This window comes from Giraffa tippelskirchi, chromosome 2, assembly GCF_054371585.1.
Source record: "Giraffa tippelskirchi isolate mGirTip1 chromosome 2, T2T-mGirTip1v1.2.pri, whole genome shotgun sequence".
Taxonomy (NCBI): Eukaryota; Metazoa; Chordata; class Mammalia; order Artiodactyla; family Giraffidae; genus Giraffa; species Giraffa tippelskirchi.
In genome coordinates, this window is record NC_137276.1 from 52,845,514 (window position 1) to 52,860,287 (window position 14,774).

The 14,774-nt window shown below is 40.6% G+C and overlaps 1 long non-coding RNA gene across 1 annotated transcript in view; it reads left to right on the plus strand.

Annotated features, from left to right (window-relative positions):
- The first annotated feature begins 9,763 nt into the window (after window positions 1–9,763).
- Window positions 9,764–14,774, plus strand: part of LOC145534961 (uncharacterized) — a 76,752-nt gene continuing 71,741 nt past the window's right edge. Inside the window, exon 1 of the long non-coding RNA XR_014075133.1 lies at window positions 9,764–10,278. This is a non-coding gene — a long non-coding RNA (uncharacterized LOC145534961). The remainder of the gene's footprint in view (window positions 10,279–14,774) is intronic.

The following is a 14,774-nucleotide window of genomic DNA, read 5'->3' on the forward strand; positions in this document are numbered from 1 at the left end:
CCTCCCCCAAACCCCTCCTTCTACAGAAAGTAAACTGTGTATCAGGCCAAGGGAAGCTCCGGGGCCAACTAGTGCTCTAAAGCACTTTAGGATTCTTTCCAGGGCAGGAATTCCTCCCCCGAAGTCCCTGGGTAATCTCTGAGGTGCCTGAGAGATTTTTTAAATTGTTTGTTAAATTGTTCAGTTACTCTGTGTGTGTGCATGTTTTTCAGAAACAAGATCCATATCTTCTAGGATATTCTTAAAACTTTTCGTATAAAAATTTTAAGTCTCTGCCTGTAAGAGATGGGATTCAGGCAGGCCCTATGTTCCAGTCTTCCAATGCTGCTATTCAGGTGTGATCCCAGGTCAGTACCCATCTGAGGGGGAAGAATTACAAAACATCAGCCAGAGGAAAGAGTGTGGGAAATACACCTCAGGTGGAACCTTGGGACTTTAACCCAGAGGTAAAGTCCCACTGGCAGAGCACACCAAGGAACCGCAGGATGAAGGGGCCGTGGAGTGGTTCTGATGCTTTAATGTCGGTGCAGGGGAGCGTGGTCCAGATAAGACAAAGGGACAGTTAGTGAAACTGTCCAGGTATGGGCTGGAATCCTACTTCGGCACATAATGGTCGTGACATATTGAGTACAGTGGGTTTTTGCTGTTGTTTTTTCTTCTTGGAATCTCACTGCTTTATTCATATATTGATGATGATAATATATATCTCATTGTCTTTTTTGAGAATCCCATATTTAGTAATCATAAGGATAGCTGCAAGTTATTGAGTGTTTATTACATACCAAACTTTTCTCTATACCATCTCATTTGTTCCTGTTTTTATCGTGCATTGTAGCTAAGGGAGAAAAGGATGCTCAGAAAAGTTCAGTGACTTGCTGACCTGGTAGAACAGGGCTGTGACATCCAGGCAATCTGAGTGCAGAGCCCATGCCTTTACTCATGACACAGTATTAGCACTTTACATTGAGAGTGTTATCACAGGGCCTGGAGCAGAGCAACACATGTTCTCCTACACTGGGCTCATTGTGGGATGGGACAGGGAGAAGGGATTGGGATCCCTCAGATCTCCAGCAAGGCAACTGCTGAGTGTGACTGAAATCAGCAAGATCTGGCTTTTGATTTAGCTTCTGGAACTTTTAGCTCTGTTATCCTGTGTTTAAGGTGATAAGAATGTCTGTAGAGCTATCTGTGAGTTCTGACAACTAGAACAAAGTTTTCCCATTTCATACGCTCCCCTCTTGTGCTATCTGACCCATCTGTTGAACCTATACAGAGGCTGACAAGCAAGAGTGCTTACCTTTGCTTCGTGGAGGTCAGATTGCTTTCTTCCATATTAAGGTAGAGCCAAATGAATGTCTATGGGAACCAGCCTGGCTTAACACTCATACAATAAGTAGAGACTGAGAGTTAAACAAGTCTGTCTTAAGCTCTGGTCTTTGTCACTCACCATATGAGTATCCTTGGTCACTCTCAATTCCGAGCCTCTGCTGTGTCCCTTCACCTAAGAATGGGTCCTGAGTCCTGATCAGTTGTGAGGACCTGTGATAAAGCCTCTGCACAAATACAGTCTCAAAAATGGCAGCTCTTGGGCTTATCTGCATACCTATAGCACCCTACTTCTTGGTGGGAACTGCTCAGCCTCTGAGTGTAGCCAACTGTCTCATTCATAGTATTCACACAGTGGACACTTCATTTCAGCTTGGGCAGAAGGCAAAGTTGCCTGCCAGGGCAAAGAAAAACAGCATTTCCATTTTCACCCCTAGGACTAGGACACTTGCGTTATGCCCCAGCCCTGTCCCACTGGGAGCTGACAATGCTTGCAGCTCTCACCTCTGTTCCTGACACCTGCTCAGATAATAATTCTTAATTGTTCCCTGAAAGCAAATGAAAAGCAGCCTGGCAGACCTAGAGTGAGTGGCACAAATTGATTGGAAGCTGTTCAGTCAGTGCCCTGACTTCCCTATGTGCTTATAAAGAAATGCAGATGTGAGAAGAAGCAGGCTCTGGGGAGGACTGGCCTCCAAAGCTATGGAGGCACTGATTCCTCAGGAGTATAAGGGGTGAGGTTTACAGTCACACATTCCATAAAACCCCAGATGGTCAGGGGCTTCCTGGGGTGATGGCTCTTTGCTTCTGAGATAGGACCTAACTCCCTTATGCCTAATGAATAAAGTAGATGCATGAGTATGTGTGCTGAGATCATTTAACATTTACTCTGTCTGTACCTGTTTTTCAGTTTCTGCCACCACCTTAGGTATGAAGCTCACAGTGACTGATCTTCTTTGATGAGCAACTTGTCATCTGGACAAGCTAGGTTATCTCAGGTAGAAGGTGCTTCTCAATTGAGGAGATAAAGACAGAGCAGGCTGTCAGATCAGTAAGGATCCTGCCCAGTAAGAAAGAGAGGGCACATTGAAGCTGAGGAATTTGAGGAGAGGGGCACTATTCAGAAAGATGTACGCAGGTCGTGGACAGCCGTAAGAATAGTGAAGAAGGCTGTGGATGGCGGGAGCAGCACAGTCTTAGCCCCTCGTGGCCAGAAAGGAGAGGAGGAGGAAGCATGTGTTTTAACTGGGAGAGAGGAGGTGTGAAATGGGCTGTCTGAGTCCGTCTCCAGGGGATAAGCCATCTGATGGTGACCCTACAAGGAGCCAGGAGGGAGAACACGTACTCTGACTTCACCGGTTCCCCACCTCTTAATCTTCTGCTAATTCCAAGAGCAGAGAGCAGGGAGCCCACCAAGACTCACATTGGCCAGCCTCCTGGGGCACAGAGCAGGGTGGAATGGCTATGGTGAGCGGGAGAAATGAAAGATGCTTAACATGTCAGAATGCAGAGGAGGAACAGGGGGATTCACATGGATTATATGCTTATCATGTTCTATGAGAATTAACTCATTTCTTACCTTGGAAAATCAAGAAATCTCCTTTTTGGCAAATGAGGTAAAATAGACTCAGTATAGTTAAGTGGTTTGCTCAAGGTGGTCCAGCTAGTTTGTCAGCCTAAATAGAACCTGTGCTCTCTCCATCCTAGCTTGCCCCATGTGTTCAGAAGATGTAGACATGAAATGCAGAGACATCAGACAGAGGGTTGTTTTCCTAGATCTGGAGCTCAACCATCACAGATCACAAGCTTGTGGGTGAAGGCTGGCAGAATGGAGTATGTGACATTTGTGGAAAAAGCATTCCTTTCCCTTTTTGCAGCTGAGGCAGAGACTGTATCCCTCAAAACTCTAATTTAGTTGTTGGAGGCCACCCTTCTAAATGGAATCCCAAACAATGCCAAGGCAGGGAGTTACAGAAGAGACACTGAACTGCAATCAAAAAGGCATGCTTTTGAAATCAAGTTCTGCTATTTTTCTTGCTATTTGACCTTAAGTAAGTCACTTAACCTCTCTAGGTATCATCTTCCACATCTGTGAAATCTATACAAAGAGAGGAGCAATCCCATCTCAAAGGATGAAATAATAAAACTTGGAATAAAACATCTAGTACCAGCATTAGTGGCTGGCACACACTAAGTGCTTTAATCAGTGATAAACATCATTACTGTAGAAAATATGGTTGCAAAGAGCCCAACTGACTACAAGGGCACAGTTTGAAAATATATCTTTAAACAAAATTATTGAATACACCCAAAAAAGTGCACAAATCATAAGTGTACAGCTTGATTCATTTTAACAAGGTGAGCACTCTTGCGTAGCCAGCAGCCTAAACAGGAATAGAGCATTTCCAGCTTCTTAATTAATGCCTCTGAAACCCCAAACCATGCCTCCTAGTTCTGTAACCACTGGTTAATTTAATATATTTTTTAAATAGGTACAGATAGACTCAATTATCCTTTTTTGGGCCTGGGTTTGTGTTTTTTTTTTTCCATTCAATGTTGGCCTTAGAGGTTTCTCTTCATTTCTATGTGAAGTTCATTTCATTGCTATAGAGGATTTAATTATATGAATATCACAGCTTATGCAGTCTACTGTTTATAGACTTGGTTTATTTGTATTGTGTTATTACAAATAGTGTCCCTATGAAGATTTTATTGTACATTATTTTGGGCAGATTTATGTATGTGTTTCTGTTAGAGTGCTGGGTCAGAGGTATACATTGGTTGGACTTTATATAGATACTGCTAAAATGTTTTCAGACACTGTTGCACTGATTTATGCACTTCACCTGTGATGTCTGAGAATTGCAATTATTGAAAATCCTCACTAACACTAGTGCTTTCAGATATTTTAATTGTAGCCATGCTAGTGGGAATGTAGTACACCAAACTGTGGATTTTATTTGCACGCTCTTGTTGACTGATGAGATTGAGTCTTCACATATACTTATCTGAACATCTGCTTTTGTGAAATGTCCCTCTTCTTCCACACCATGACTTGCCTTTTCACTCTCTACTATTTTTTGATGAACAGAAGTTCTTAATTTAAATGTAGATTCATGTATCAACTTTTCTCTTACCTTCAGTATCAGTTTGTCCTGTTTCTGAAAGCTGTACCTAACCCAGGTCAGGGAGACATTCTCCTATGTTTTTTTCTGGATGCTTTGTTGCTGTCTGTTTTGCTTTTCACACTTACACCTATAATCCTCCTGGACTTAATTTTTGAAATAGAAGTTAAAGGACATTTTTAAAAACACAGATTCAGTAATTCTAGCACCACCTATAGGAAAAAAAGTCCCTTTGTCATCACCATTGTCATGTCACATTTATCATAAATCAAGTGAGCTTGTATGTGCTAGACTGTTTCCATATTCTGTTCTGATGGCCTATTTGTCCATTTTTACTAAGATCACACTGTCTTGGTTACTGCAACTTTGTAATCAGTTGTGATATCTGGTAATTTAAGTCAGTCCTTTGCATTCACACATCAATTTTAGAATCATCATCCTATTTTTCTCAAAATTCCTCCTGACATTTTGACTGAAACTGCATTGAATCCAGAAATAAATTTGGAGAAAATTGACACCTCTCCATTCCTTACTTTCAACTTTTTCTGTGCTTATATTTAAGGTATAGCATTTGTTAGCAGATTGAAGTTCTATGTGAATGCGTGTGTGTGCCGGGAGGTGGGGGGGTGGGTCCTGTGTTTAATTTAGTTTATTTTTAAAAATTATTTATTTGTAGTAATTAGTCCATTTGCATTCCATGTAATTGCTGATACATTTGGGTTAGATCTATAATCGTATTCTTTTTCTACTTGTCCCTCTAGTTCTGTGTTAATAATCTTCTTTTTGCCTACTTTATAATCAAGACAATGATTTGTCTTTCAGTATCTTTGCTAGCATGTTGGTTATACATTCTAATATTCCCTAAATCCTTAAAGGAATTTTCTTAAAGATATAAATATGTATTTTTACCAAACTGAAGACAATGTAAGCATCTTAAACAACTTTAAACAAATTTATTATTTTATTTCCCACTTTTTGTTACTTTAATTCTACATATATCTTTGACAAGGGCCAGGAGAAGCAGTAAACATTTATCAAAGATAACAACATGCAATGCACCAGTTTCCTCTGGGGATGCAGAGATGCATAGAGATTCCCATGGAGATATCAAAGTATACTGTGATGAGTCTATAATGAGGATGACCTTACATCCTCATCTGCCAGAGACATTATGCTTATTGTTCTAGCAGAGTTAGTACTAATAGCTTCAATTAGAAGGATAAATTATGTGGTCACTCTAGCTATCATTGATGTGTTGATTACTTGTTTGTGTCAGCTTGGCTAGGGACATAGCACACAGATAGTTGGTCAAACACAATGTCTCTGTGAAGGTATGTTTTAGAAGACATTAGCATTTAAGTAAACAGACTTTGAATAAAGAGGATTATCCTCCATCATGTGAGGAAAGCCTTAAGAAAAAAATCGGTTGAAAGCCTTAAGAGAAAAAATGGAGGTCCTCAAAGAAGTGGGGCTTCCCTGATAGCTCAGTTGGCAAAGAATCTGCCTGCAATGCAGGAGACCTGGGTTCGATCCATGGATCAGGAAGATCCCCTGAGAAGGGAAAGGCTACCCACTCCAGTATTCTGGCCTGGAGAATTCCGTGGGCTGTATAGTCGATGGGGTCGCAAAGAGTCGGACACGACTGAGCGACTTTCACTTTCAGAGAAGAGGGAATTCTGCTCCAATTCTGTATTCAGACTCAAGCTGCAACATTACTTTTTCCTTGGCTCTCTAGCCTACTTGTTTGTCCTGCAGATTTTGTACTTGCCAGACTCGTCCATGGGTTTCTCTGATGGCTCAGATGGTAAGGAATCCACTTGCAATGCAGGAGACCTGAGTTTGATCCTGTGTTGGGAAGATCCCCTGGTGAAGGGAATGGCTACCCACTCCAGTATTCTTGCTAGAGAATCCCATGGACAGAGGAGCCTGGCAGGCTACAGTCCATGGGGTCACAAAGAGTCAGACATGACTTAGTGACTAACATTCACTCAGACTCCTCCATAATTGCATGTATAATTGAATGGGCCAATTCCTTAAAAATCCCTCTTTATTCATACACACACACACACTCATACACATCCTGTTGGTGCTGTTTCTTTGGAGAACTGTGACTAATATAACGAACTTTTGCATAAAGGGCTATGGAGGCATTGTTGTTTAGCTGCTCAGTAGTTTCCAACTCTTTGTGACCCCATGGATTATAGCCTGCCAGTATATAACCCATGGATTATACCCTCTGTCAATGGGATTTCCCATACTGGAGTGGGTTTCCATTTGCTACTCCTATGCAGGCCTAGTTGCAGGCAACATTGTTTCTTCTGGACCCATAAATTTGAAAGGAAAGTAGGCTAAATGACAAGGCTGAGGGATGCTGAGTTTTGTGTGGCCGGAAGTTGCTGGAGGGCCTGGAAGAAGAAGTTAGGGGTAAGCTCTGAAGGGCCAAAGTGGTTTGCACGTCTGATAAAGTGCTCTCCAGGTAATGGGGAACCACCAGAGAATTAAGGAGAGAAACCCTGGGGGTGTTGACTTCTTCCTAAGGCTCTCTTTAGCAGTGGATGAGTGGTAGGATGGAAAAAATAGATAGCAGGATCATGAGGAGGTACTGGCCATAGCCTAAAGTATAAGAACAGGGTTCTGGGTTTATGCAGCTGCTGGGGAGAATGAAAAGGATAAAGATGGCTTTGAGAAACATTATCCTTTATTTCTCCCTATTGTTGTACCTGTTTGATGACATCTGTACCCTGAATACGGAGAAGGCAATGGCACCCCACTCCAGTACTCTTGCCTGGAGAATCCCAGGGACGGGGGAGCCTGGTGGGCTTCCATCTATGGGGTCACACAGAGTCGGACACGACTGAAGCGACTTAGCAGCAGTACCCTGAATAAACCCAACCACCTGTTTTCTCTATTCCTGTAGCCAGAAAGTAGAGCACAGGTGATCTAAGTTTACAGCAGAGCAGGTTGCTGTCTTAACAAATTCACGATCACCAGTCTCAAGGAGACCTGGAAATTCTACTAGGACATTCTAACCAATTCAATCTTCACTTTCCCTAGAAACTGTTCACACTTTTGAAATGCATGAACATGCCTTCCCCTTCCCTCACTCAACATTTTAAAACTTAAATTTAAAAATCTTTGAGATAACTATAGATTACAGAAATAATACAAAGAAATCCAATGACCCTTTAGTCAGTTTCCTCCGATGCAACATCTTACTAACCCATAGCACAATATCACACTCAGGAGATGGACATCAGTTACAGCCAAGATAGAACATATTTTCACCATCACAGGACTCTTCACACTGTCCTTTTATAGCCATATCCACTTTCCTCTGCCTTGTCTTAGCTCCTGGTAACCACTAACCTTTCCTCCACTTCCATAATTTTGTCATTTCAAGAATGTTAAATATGTGGAATCATGCAGTATGTAACTTTTGGGGATTGGCTTTTATCACTCAGCATAATTATCTGGAGATTCTTCCAAGTTGTTTTGTATATTCATATTGCTGAGTGATAGTTCATCACATGGATATACCACTGTTATTTCAACCATTCACCCACTGAAGGATATCTGAGTATTTCCAGTGTTCACCTGTTACAAATAAATCTACTGTACAGACAAACAGGTACAGATTTAATGTGAACATAAGTATTCATTTTTATGGGATAAAAGGTCAGGAGTATAATAGCTGGGTTGGAATTGCTATGATAATTATATGTTGGCTTTAAAATAAACTGCCATCTGTATGGACATTCTTTCTTTGTTCCTGGTACATTCTTTCACTTTTAAGTGCTACATAAAGTGTAGATTTTTTTCTTTTGATTTTTTTGTTGTTGTTCTTTATCAAGTGGAAGAAGTTTCTATCTCTATTTTCCTGAGTGTTTTCTTCTTTGTGTATTTGTATTTTTATGTATGTGGTAGGTTAATTATGTTTGTCTACCTTGAAGAAGTGGCTTTCTGTAGGAGGTGTCTATGCATCCTAGCAGCGCACTCCCTCTTGTCACCAAAGCTACATGCTCTAGAGTAAGGGTCTCCAACCTCCAGGCCACGGACTGGTACCTCCTGTCAGATCTGTGGTGGCATTAGAAATGAAGTGCACAATAAATGTAATGTGCTTCAGTTCAGTTCAGCTCAGTTCAGTCACTCAGTCGTGTCTGACTCTTTGAGAAACCATGGACTGCAGCACGCCAGGCCTCCCTGTCCATCACCATCTCCCGGAGTTTACTCAAACTCATGTCCGTTGAGTCGGTGATACCACCCAACCATCTCATCCACTGTCATCTCCGTCTCCTCCTGCCTTCAATCTTTCCCAGCATCAGGGTCTTTTCAAATGAGTCAGATCTTTGGATCAGGTGGCCAAAGTATTGGAGTTGCAGCTTCAACATCAGTCCTTCCAGTGAACACCCAGGACTGATCTCCTTTAGGATGGACTGGTTGGATCTCCTTGCAGTCCAAGGGACTCTCAAGAGTCTTCTCCAACACCACAGTTCAAAAGCATCAATTCTTCAGTGCTCAGCTTTCTTTATTGCCCAGCTCTCACATCCATACATGACTACTGGAAAAACCATAGCTCTGTCTAGATAGATCTTTGTTGGCAAAGTAATGTCTCTGCTTCTTAATATGCTGTCTAGGTTGGTCATAGCTTTTCTTCCAAAGAGCAAGCAACTTTTAATTTCATGGCTGCAGTCAACATCTGCAGTGATTTTGGAGCTCCCCAAAACAAAGATTCTCACTGTTTCCACTCTTTCCCCATCTATTTGCCATGAAGTGATGACACTGGATGCCATGATCTTCATTTTCTGAATGGTGAGTTTTAAGCCAACTTTCTCACTCTCCTCTTTCAGTTTCATCAAGAGACTCTTTAATTCTTCTTTGGTTTCTGCCATAAGGGTGATGTCATCTGCATATCTGAGGTTATTGATATTTCTCCCGGCAATCTTGATTCCAGCTTGTGCTTGATCCAACCTGGCATTTCGTGTGATGTACTCTGCATATAAGTTAAATAGGCAGGGTGACAATATACAGCCTTGACGTACTCCTTTCCCTATTTGGAACCAGTCTGTTGTTCCATGTCCAGTTCTAACTGTTGCCTCCTGACCTGCATACAGATTTCTCAAGAGCTTGAATCATCCCCAAACCATCCCCATCTTTCATCCCTATCCACAAAAAAAACTATCTTCCATGAAACTGGCCCCTGGTGCCAAAAAGTTTGGGGGAGTGCTCCTGTAGGGGTTCCCTTGAGAGGGCTGCGTTCCCTTAAGAGGGCTTATGTTGTGGCAGGCTGACTATCTGGGTGGTCTGGTAGGCTTGGGTGGCCCCTGGCCCGGTAGGTTGCCAGGTCCTACCTTGTGGGGGGTGCTTCTGGCTGTGTGTGGTTAGTAGGGCCTGGTCATGAGGTGCCTGACTGCCAAATGTCAGGGATTGTCCGGACTAATGCTGGCTCACTGGTAAGTGGAGTCAAGGTCCGGAAGACTCTGAGGCCATTGCCTGACCACTGGTGGGCGGAGCTGGAACTTCGCCCTCTGATAGGCTGGGCTGTGTCTACGGGCGTGTCCTGAGGTGGCCGGCTGTGAGTTTCTGAAGTTTTTAAACAGTAGCTTTACTGATGTCTGGGAAACTCTTTGGCGTAAGATATCCCACCACTGGCAACTACGGGCTGTTGCGTGGGGCCAGGTCTTGGTTCTACTAGGCTACAAGGAGGAGCCAACAAAAGTACAGCCAACACGTTTTCATGCGGTAGACAGTTTCCAAATATGGCTGCCGTCAATGCCTGTGTCGCCGCCGTGAGGCCCCCTTCTCCTGGAACACTCCCCTGAACCAGCAGGTAGGTCCACCCCAGGTTGCTATCAAATTACCTCTTTTGCCTTGGATCCCAGTGCATATTAGGTTTTATGTATGCCCTTTAAGAGTGAAGTGTCTTTTTTTCTATGCTTTGGAACTTCTGAAATTAAGCCGTTCTGGCCCTTAACACCAAATGCCCTGGGGGTTTTTCTTCCTGGTGCTGGACCCTGGGCTGGGGAGCCCGATATGGGGCTCAGAATGACTCACTCCTGTGGGAGAACCTCTACTGTATAATTATTCTCCAGTTTGTGAGTCGCCCACCCAGGGGTTTGTACTCAGTTGTTCAGTCGTGTCTGACTCATCGCAACCCCATGGACTGTAGCCTGCCAAGCTCCTCTACCCACGGATTTTTCCAGGCAAGAATTCTGGAGTGGGTTGCCATTTCCTACTCCAGGGGATCTTCCCCATCCACAGATCTGACCCAGGGGCCAAATCCATTTCTCTTGCATCTCCTATTGTCAGGCGATTGTTTACCACTAGCGCCACCTGGGAAGCCCTACAGCGAGATATGAGACTTGATTATATCTGGAGTATATTATATTACATGTGGGTTATATCTGGCACCCCTCTTGCTAGTCTCCTTGTGGGTCCTTTGTGTCTTTAGTTATAGAAGATCTTTTCAGGTAGATTCTGGTCTGTTTCATCGATAACTGTTTTGCAGATAGTTGTGGTTATGTTGGGGCCTCCCAGGTGGAACAGTTGTAAAGAATCTGCCCGCCAATGCAAGAGACACAGGAGTTTTGAGTTAGATCCTCGGGCTGGGAAAATCACCTGGAGTAGGAAACGGCAACCCAAATCAGTATGTTTGCCTTGAAAATTCCGTGGACAGAGGAGCCTAGCAGGCTACAGTCCATGGGATCACAAAGAGTCGGTCGCAACTGAGTGGCTGAGCAAGCACAGATGCACACATGTGGTTATGCTATGGGGCCCTTTACAGATTGTTGGAAGGCAATACCATAGAAATAAATATCATTTCTACAAGATTCTTAGACAGGCAAAGCTTTGTACTAAAAGAGATTGCTTGTGCACAAGGGAGAAGATAGAAAAAAGTGGCAACTCCCTGAGTAGAAGGGATAAGTTTCTTTTATAACTAGAGGGAAGGTTTGTGTTGTGATCATTGATAATTTGCTAAAATCCTCAAGCTTCTTTGATCAGCAGCAGGTGGCTCCGTGGCTATCAGGAATAGGGAGGACTCCTGTGAGTGGAGAGAAATACATGAGAATTTCCTGTAAGAAAGCCCAGGAACAAAGTTAAAATTTATAGTTGAGTTTCCTGTCTTGTGGCAACTAGAAATAGTTGTTAGTGTAACAGTAATAAAATTAGTCTTTTATTCTTGCAAGCCTGGTTTTTGTCTCTGGGACTTTGGCTCTCAAGGCCTTTGTTCTTTAGCTTGCAAGACTTGTTTTGCTCAAGGCCATTCACCGTTTCCAAAATGGTTGTGCTCTTGTCTTCTGTCTCAATTTTGGTGTGTTCCTGAGAGAAGGTGAGCTAGGGTCTTTCTAACATCTTGACCAATCTCCTTCCTGAGTACTTTTGTCATGGACATTGAATTTAATCAAATATTTTTTCTGCATTGACTGATATGATCACTTTTTTTTTTTAACTTTTTAAGGTGGTCGATTACGTGATTAATTTTCAAATATTGATCTCTCCTTACATTCCAGGAATAAACCTCACTTGGTAATAGTATAATTCTTTCTATACCTTGCTGAATTTTGTCTACTAAAATATTTTTAAGGATTTTACATCTGTGTTTAAAGGATAAATATATCTGTAGGTTTTGGGGTTTTTTTTTTGGTTCTTTGTCTTGGTATCAGGTAACAGTAGCTTCGTAAAATTAATTATTACTGCTTTCTTGGAGTGATTTGTACAATGAGTATTAGTTCATCTTAAATATTTGATAGAATTCATCAGTGAAATCTTACTGATCTGCATTTTGTGTGTGTGTGGGGGGGTGGTGATAGTTAAATGAAAAATTCAGTTTCATTATTAGTCCATTAAAATTATGTCTCGGATGAATTATAATAATTTGTTGCTTTTTGAGGAATTGGTCTGTTTCACCAAGGTTGTCAAATACTTTTTGTAGAGTTTATATTATTCTCTTTTTATCCTTTTGAAGTCTACAGAGTCTCTAGTGATATCTTTGGTTTTATTCCTGATATTGGTAATTTGAATCTTTTCATATTCGTCAGTGTTGCTAGAGGTTTGTCAGTTTTATTGATCCTCTTAAAAAGAACCAGATCCTGGTTTCATTGATTATCTCTGTTTTTCTGTATGCAATGTTATTTATTTCTATTCTTTTCTTTGTTGTTTTCTTCCTGTTGATTGTTGTTGATTTATTTTTTTCCTCTAGGGTGTAGAGGTAAAAGCTTATATTATTGTTTTGAGACTTTTCCTTTTTCTAATGTATGTATTTGGTGTTAATTTTTTTTTCTCTTAGCGCTGTTTTTTCTGTGTCCCATAATTTTGATTTTTTAATTGAATAAATTTTTTTATTCTGCTAGAGGTTTTATATTTGATCTTTGGATTATTTAAAAGTATATTATTTAGTTTTAAGTGTTTGGAGATTTTCTTGTTATATTTACATTATCAATTCCTAGTTCAACTCCATTGTAGTCAAAGAAAACATTCTGCACAATTTCAATTTTTAAATGTGTTAAAGATTATTGTGCAAGATATTTTTATGGTCATATAAATGTTGATATATGTTTTACATGAACTTGAAAATAATATGCATTCTACTGTTGTTGGGGGAGGTGTTCTATACATGTCCGTTAAATCTTGTTGATTGATGTTAGGTTCTTCCATTTTTTTGTCTGTTTGTCATATTGATTGTGAAGAGGGGCAGAGTAGCATCTGCAACTGTAATTGTGGATTTGTCTATTTTCCTTTTCAATTCTATAGGTTTTTCTTCACAGTTGCAGTTCTATTGTTTTGTAAATACATATATATATTTAGGATTTCTATGTGTTCCTGATCATTGATCCTTTCTAAATCATATTATGTCCCTGTCTGTTTCTGTAATACATTTCTTTGCTTTGACGTATATAATACTTCATCTGATAGTAACATATGCACTCCTATTTTCCTTTGTTTAATGTATACATAATATAACTTTTCCATTGTTTTATCCTCAACTTGCCTGTATAATTATTTTTGTAGCTTAAAAAATAAACAGTATATAATGGGGTCACATTTTTAAATCCACTCTGCAAATATTTGTCCTTTATTATAATTATTCCTTTGATAGGGCTAAAGTCTCTTTTTCTTCTCTTCCTCCTTTCCATTTTTTCGTTTCCTTCCATTTTTTTCTATGGATTATGTGAACCTTTTTTCAAATTACCTTTCCATTTTTATATAGCATTTTTGAGTGCACCTCTTTGCATAGTTTTCTTTATTTTATTTTATTTTTTTTTTAATTAGTTTATTTTCTATTTTTTAACTTTACAATATTGTATTTGTTTTGCCATACATTGACATGAATCCACCACGGGTGTACATGTTTTGCATAGTTTTCTTAATGGTTTCTGTAGATATTACAGTGTTGCTGTTGTTTAGTCACTAAGTTGTGTCCAACTCTTTTGCGACCCTTGGACTGTAGCCCTCCAGGCTCCTCTGTCCATGGGACTTCCCAAGCAAGAATACTGGAGGGGGTTGCCATTTTCTTCTTCACGGGATCTCACTGACCCAGGGATGGAAACCGCATCTCCTGCATGGATAGGTGGGTTCTTTACCACTGAGCCATGAGGGAAGCTCACAGATGTAACATGTACATAGTATCACTGTCTGTGAGTTGAAAAGAATCAGATGTGACTTGGCAACTAAACAACAACAATATCACTATCTACTGATTTTGTCCTTTTATCCACTAGAATGAAATGTCATAACCTTACATCCATTTTCATTCCTTTACTTTTCTTGTTTATACTATAATTACATTAAATATTTTCTTTCCATACATTTAGAACCACATCAGACCGTTATAACTTTGCTTCATCCATTAGTAAACTCAAGGAAGAAGGGAAGTCTATTGCCAGTATTTATGCTTACATGTTCTTCCTTCCTTCCTCATGTCCCAAGAGTCCTCCTTTTATTATCTTCTTTCTGTTTCGAGAACTGCCTTATTCATTCTTTTAGGGTACATCTGTCAATGACAAATTCTCTTAGCGTTACTGTATCTGAAACTGTCTCAATTTTGTCTCCTTTCCTGAAGGATATTTTTGCTGAATATAAGATGATATTAGGTTGACTCTTCTTTCCTTTCAGCTCTTTAAAAATGTTGTATAGCTTCCTTTTAGCCTCTGTGGTTTCTGATGAGAACTTCACTGTCTTCCAAATTGGTTTTCCTTTCTAGGTGAGGTAATGTTGATCTCTTGCTAAATTCAAGATATTTTCTTTGCCTTTAGTTTTCATACATATGACTGTGGTGTTTCTTTATGTGGATTTCTTTGATTTATCCTATTTGAAAGTCAGTCTGCT